The sequence below is a fragment of the Moschus berezovskii genome, chromosome 2, assembly GCF_049115385.1.
Source record: "Moschus berezovskii isolate FMDL1 chromosome 2, NW_MosBer_1.0, whole genome shotgun sequence".
Taxonomy (NCBI): Eukaryota; Metazoa; Chordata; class Mammalia; order Artiodactyla; family Moschidae; genus Moschus; species Moschus berezovskii.
The window spans coordinates 23,970,995-23,977,940 of NC_142461.1; positions in this window are offsets into that span (position 1 = coordinate 23,970,995).

Genomic DNA, 6,946 nt, shown 5'->3' on the forward strand with positions numbered 1-6,946 from the left:
AAAGAAAAACAACAGAATGGGAAAGACTGGAGATCTCTTCAAGAAAATTAGAGCTACCAAGGGAACATTTCATGCAAAGATGGGCTCAATAAAGGACAGAAATGGTACGGCCCTAGCAGAAGCAGAAGATATTAAAAAGAGGTGGCAAGAATACACAGAAAAACTGTACAAAAAAGAGCTTCTCGACCCAGATAATCACGATGGTGTAATCACTCACCTAGAGCCAGACTTCCTGGAAGGTGAAGTCAAGTGGGCCTTAGAAAGCATCACTACGAACAAAGCTAGTGGAGGTGATGGAATTCCAGTTGAGCTATTTCAAATCCTGAAAGATGATGCTGTGAAAGTGCTGCATGCAATATGCCAGCAAATTTGCAAAACTCAGCAGTGGCCACAGGACTGGAAAAGGTCAATTTTCATTCCAATCCCAAAGAAAGGCAATGCCAAAGAATGCTCAAACTACTGCACAATTGCCCTCATCTCACACGCTAGTAAAGTCATGCTCAAAATTCTCCAAGCCAGGCTTCAGCAATACGTGAACCATGAAATTCCAGATGTTCAAGTTGGTTTTAGTAAAGGCAGAGGAACGAGATATCAAATTGCCAACACCCGCTGGATCATCCAAAAAGCAAGAGAGTTCCAGAAAAACATCTATTTCTATTTCTGCTTTATTGACTATGCCAAAGCCTTTGACTGTGTGGATTACAATAAACTGTGAAACATTCTGAAAGAGATGGGAATACCAGACCACCTGACCTGCCTCTTGAGAGACTTATATGCATGTCAGAAAGCAACAGTTAGAACTGGACATGGAACAGCAGACTGGTTCCAAATAGGAAAAGGAGTACGTCAAGGCTGTATATTGTCACCCTGCTTATTTAACTTATATGCACAGTACATCATGAGAAACGCTGGGCAGGAGGAAGCACAAGCTGGAATCAAGATTGCCGGGAGAAATATCAATAACCTTAGATATGCAGATGACACTACCCTTATGGCAGAAAGTGAAGAGGAACTAAAAAGCTTCTTGATGAAAGTGAAAGAGAAGAGTGAAAAAGTTGGCTTAAAGCTCAACATTCAGAAAACTAAGATCATGGCATCTGGACCCATCACTTCACGGCAAATAGATGGGAAAACAGTGGAAAGTGTCAGACTTCATTTTTTGGGCTCCAAAATCACTGTGGATGCTGATTGCAGCCATGAAATTAAAAGATGTTTACTCCTTGGAAGGAAAGTTATGACCAACCTAGATAGCATATTAAAAAGCAGAGACATTGCTTTGGCAACCAAGGTCCATCTAGTCAAGGCTGTGGTTTTTCCAGTGGTTATGTATGTATGTGAGAATTGGACTGTGAAGAAAGCTGAGTGCTGAAGAATTGATGCTTTTGAACTGTGGTGTTGGAGAAGACTCTTGAAAGTCCCTTGGACTGCAAGGAGATCCACCTAGTCCATTCTAAAGGAGATCAGTCCTGGGTGTTCATTGGAAGGACTGATGCTAAAGCTGAAACTCCAATACTTTGCCCACCTGATGCAAAGAGTTGACTCACTGTAAAAGACTCTGATGCTGGGAGGGATTGGGGGCAGGAGGAGACGGGGATGACAGAGAATGAGATGGTTGGATGGCATCACCGACTCGATGGACATGGGTTTGAGTGAACTCTGGGAGTTAGTGATGGACAGGGAGGCCTGGCCTGCTGCGAGTCATGGGGTCACAAAGAGTTGGACACGACTGAGCGACTGAACTGAACTGAACATAGAGGAGCTTTTAAACTTAAATGACCACAGCCTGGTGTTAACCATGTAGATCCACCCCAGAATTGTAGGAATTTTCCTTTTAATAGTGGGAGGTTAATATTTTTATTGATATTTAGCTCATCACTCTGACTGAGTTTGAAGGACCCTAAGAGAAAACTTAAATCTATGGCCAGCATCAGAGCAGGTATTATTAATTTGCCAGGTGAGAGGATCCCATCTAGTAATATCGTGAAAATAGAATAGGACTGAACACTCATCTAAAATAAATTTCCTATGGGGTATCCAGTCAGAGCTGTAGAGTACAGAAATCCACCAAGGTAACCCAGAAGTACTAGACAAAGGTAATTGGCCACAATCAAACAACTGGTTTGAGTTTTAAACTAGCATAGACTCTTGTCCATGATAGAAAGCATTTGATTGATAGGCATAGGCCCAAGGAATCAAGGACAGCATAAATGGCCATATGAGTCAGATCATCATCTTGGGCAAGCTGTCTACTTCTGATGTCATCGTCTCCTCATCCTAGGGTAGTGTAGTTTCCCCTGTGTGAGCATTGTTTTAAGTGAGTCTGAGGTCAGCAGGCCTCTCTATGGACCAGTCCAGCTTAGGGGCTTTTCAAAGTGGTAGTTAACCCAAGAGTTAATTTCCCTGGCCATGAGCTAGTTAAGAGTACCTGATAGAAAGGTCCTTCCATTCGGGTTGGAGACAATTTCTTAAATTATGTCTTCTTCCAGTCTTGGTTGCAGGTCATGTGTGAAGTATCTGATCTTCATCCAAAGACAGATTACTGAGATAAGCTTCAGAAACAACCCTAGAATGTCCTTTAATAATTCAATTAAATTTTACATTAATATACCCTAACAGCAAAGAACTATCCAGGAAATGAGTCTTAGTAGATACAGACCTCCATTAACAAACTGGGATTTAACATTCATTGAAACATCTCTTTCTGCCTATAATCACCGTTATTTTCACCAAATATAACCAAGTTAAGACCTGTTTGTAATATAGGTCTGGTCTCAATAAACTTGGCCTGATGATTTATATAACCATAATTGATCATAGACTTTTTTGCTTTTGCTGAGACTTTTACAGAATCTCAGACTGAACTTTTAAAATAAAACCTTTCAGGGCTAGGAAAGTCATGCCAAAGGCTTATCACAGATTTTGCCTAACAGATCTAAGTAAATCCTCCCTTCTCAAGGCCTCCAAAATTCCTTGAGATTCTGTACGTGTTATTGGGATAACCTTCCTAACTTATCTGATAAAGTTACTGGAAACTAAGAGCTTCCAGTCTCTGGAGGGTTCGGAGAGAGAGAAAAGATAAATGTTTCAATTTGTTTATAAAATACAATTTTGCCAAATTACTGTCATAATTAGTTTGAGGGGAAGGTTTTTTTTTCTTACACCTGGAAAATACAGATTCAAATCAGTAATTTTTCAGATAGAAACTATAAAAATTATAAGCAAACTCACCAGTTCATTCGGTCCTTTTGTTAACCTTTGTGACGTCATCAGGTTTTCCATTAGAATCCTTACCCAGTTCAGAAACTAGTATTTATCCAAAAATCCTTTTTATAAATCTTCTTGAAGAGGAAGCATTTTTGTGAAACTTGGTTAGTGCTGTGACAATACTGAGATAGTAACTAGAACTATACCTGATAACATTTTACCCAAACATATCAGAATTTTAGAAACTCCAAACAGTTTCTAGGATATCTATATTAGTAACATTTACCATACAATATAACCTGAGACATTACTCACTTGACAATACTCCCCAAGTAATTCTGTATACAAAATGAACCTAGTGTAATATCTCTCTTTGGGATGTTTCAGGGACCCTCTGAAGCATCCCAAAGTTAGCTAGAAATCTTCTTCATTAGAATGATTTAGGAAGTCTTGTCAACAAATATCAAAATGGTTTAAAACACTCAGTCAGATAGGTTTATAGGCCATTGTGAAACAATAGCTATTCATTTCGCCAAAGTAACAATAAAGGATTTCAGAACAGATCATTTAAGAGATAAAGAAACTTAAATCTATTATCAAAGGCAGTTCAGTATGTGAAGAAAAGGTGTCCTCTTAACAGAGAGAAAAGCTAAATTCAAGCTTTTGCACCAGCTCACTTTATTTAACAGGTAAACTTAGTTAACTTTATTTTAAACTTAGACCTAACAATATACAAAACTCTTTCCTCATGGTTCACTTTTCACAAAACTTACCACTTTCTGTACCCATTACTGTATTCTCCTATCCTAAAAAGCCACCTGTAAGTCCTTTTCCCTCCATAAAATGCAATTCCATTCCCCATACCTTCTTTACTGAAAACACACTTCCTATTTCCCTTAAGCAAACAAGAACTGATTTTCATATTAGCATTTTATAGATTGGTGAGCATAAATACCAGTGATAATTTCTAAAACCTTAATTTTCTTAGAGAGAACATTTTAGGATGGCACCAAACATCATTTATTTTTAATCCTAAATCACTTTAGTTTCTCTGTAAGAGGAAATCAGTGTTTAGTAGAAAATGTTTCAAAATCTTATTTTATTTGGAAATGACATAGCTATTCATTTGACTTCCAACACTTAGTTTAGCACAACCCTTAGAAGTTCAAATTACCCCAATCTGGAAAGACTATTTTATACACATATTCCTATAGAGCATAATTACTTTTAATAGAGTCTATCTAAAGGCTCATATCTCATTTACATTGTTTTAGAATTTTCTTCACTTGAGGTAATTTCCTTGCTGACAAACTTGTAACAGATATAATAATATTTAACATATTAAACCTAGGTACAATGAAAATATTCTGCTTAATGTTAATTACTGTTAGACATGTCTACATTATTTAGATCAACAAATAAACATTAACATCAGGTATTTAATACTGAATATTTTCCAGTTCACATGAACCTGAAATTTATTTCGGTTACTTTCTCTTGTATTTAGAATTATTTGATTTGTAAGTGTTTACTTTTTTTTTAAGGCCAATTAGATTAGAGTTCATTTACAAACTGATCTCAGCAATCAACAATATTATCAAAAAAACAAAGACACACACTGAGACATACATGTATTCAAATAGACACAAGAGATCCTATAGCTTTGTTTTGTTATGAATAAAAAATAATTGGAATATGATTTTTAAAGATTTTGTTCCCCTTTTTTTCCTTTTGGTTTCAGGAAATAGAGATGGTTTAGATAAGTGATCCAGAGAGCTCTGGTCTAAAGGTATCAGTTCAGTTCAGTCGCAAAGGTATAGGAGAAATTATTTCCTCAGGGCAAGAATTCTTAATGAGATATTTTTTCTTCAATCTTCCTCTAGAGTCTAAAGAATATTGTGACCACATTGTCAAAAATCGTATCTTTTTGTGACCATAGTTTTATAGCCAAAATTTAGACTAGATAGTGCTCAACTTGGCTAATAACAAGGGCAAATCGGACCCAGCAGGGATTATCCCTCTGGAGAAGTAGGGGTCTTAGTTTGATCAGTCCCCTGGCTTATGATTATAGGACAAAGTCCTGGACATAAGGGAACTTCAGTCCATTTTCCTATCCTATGTCAATAAAGATCTAATATATTTAGACCATTTTTCTTGTCATTGGATCACAGCTGTAGATTGACCCATCAAAATTTTTTTTAAATTTTTTCCCAAGGGGTTCCCAGGTGGAGTGTGGAACCTTACAGTGAGCAATTCCCATATTAGTTCGAGCAGTTTGTTCCAGATGTCTGTGTACTCAAACCAAACCAGAACTTCACCAGCCAGGAGTCACACTCCAAATGAAACAAAAGGCAAAGAGATGCCCAGAAATCAAAAGCCAAGTGGCAAGAGTACCCCCAAAAGATGGTAAAATGATGCCCAGAAATCAAAAGCCAAATGGCATAAATGCCAAATGTGACTTCCCAGTTCGACTAGACCTGTGACCTGGCAAAGTCAGTTCCAGCAGCCTTTTTTTAGTTTTGATATAGTTTCAAGAAATTTTTTGCTGATTTTCTGTGAAGAATTTACTCTATCATTTCCTGTTTTAGAAGCTTCTAGATACCAGTCAGATCATGGCCAGCCTTTTCTAATTGTGTGTGCAAAAATATCAATTTTAGAATATCAAAAGAACCCCAATTTGGCCATTTTAGGTTGAGATCTCTTTTAGTATAATTTCACTAATTAACTAGGTACTTGAGAGTACGAGCGCTATACTATTGTACACGAATCTGGCTAGAGTGTTGGCCAGAGGCTGGTTTTCTGACACCCCTTTGTCTCTGTTTTCGAGAGATTCTGTTTTCCATTTTAAGCTGAAAATGTCAGGGATAAAAATCACTCGTGAACTTGTGTAGTGGGCCCATGTGCTGCTTATGAGCTTAACTCCTCCTGGAGCCTCCCCAGAGTCATTTCAGCTCCTCTTACGTGTCTCGGATTCTGCCTCCAGCTATCTAAGACCACCACGGCTGCTCAGGTCGCTGAATGGCCAGTTCTTATGGCGACCCCCAGATGAGCAAGTATTTTAATGAGTGGATTTCCCTATGGGACCACTGCACGGTATGAGGACTAGGCTTCCACCACTCCCATAAATTTCTCAGGCACCTGAGAAAACCAAAACTGGCCAGAAGGAGTCTTGTCCCTTTTCTTCAGAGCAAAGCTCTCAACTATTTTCCTCACTTTTATCCTGACAAATTCTATAATGGCAATCAAACTGAGGAAAATTGTCAGATCAGCCTCTTACTTAACCACTTAGCCAAGACCATTCAGTCTCCTACAACAGAGTGACCGCGGCATCTTTTAGCTGAGCCCCAGGTATTTCTTGATTTTTTTTCCAATCAAGCCCCCTTCCCCAGTACCTTTCCACTGGGTGGGCAATTCTCCTGCCATCTGTCAGCCAGCCTCCTACTCAGTATCTTTTGACTAGGTGGGAATTTCTTGGTATCTTTCAACCAATCCCCACTCATCGTCTAGACCATGAGTGGGTGTGCCCCAGATGTTTCACCTGGGCTCCCCCCTGCCGGTATGTTTTTTACCAGGAGAAGGCAGGTAACCTGCTCCACCACCAAATAAAACTCAGAATCTCAACCAATATGGCAGATTCGAGAACCAGGAGAGTCTTACCCAAATTCGTCTGCACTCCCCCAAGGAAGTGGATGGGCGCAAGTGGCCGCTACTGGTACCAAAGCTCCAGTTCCTCGCAGAGTCC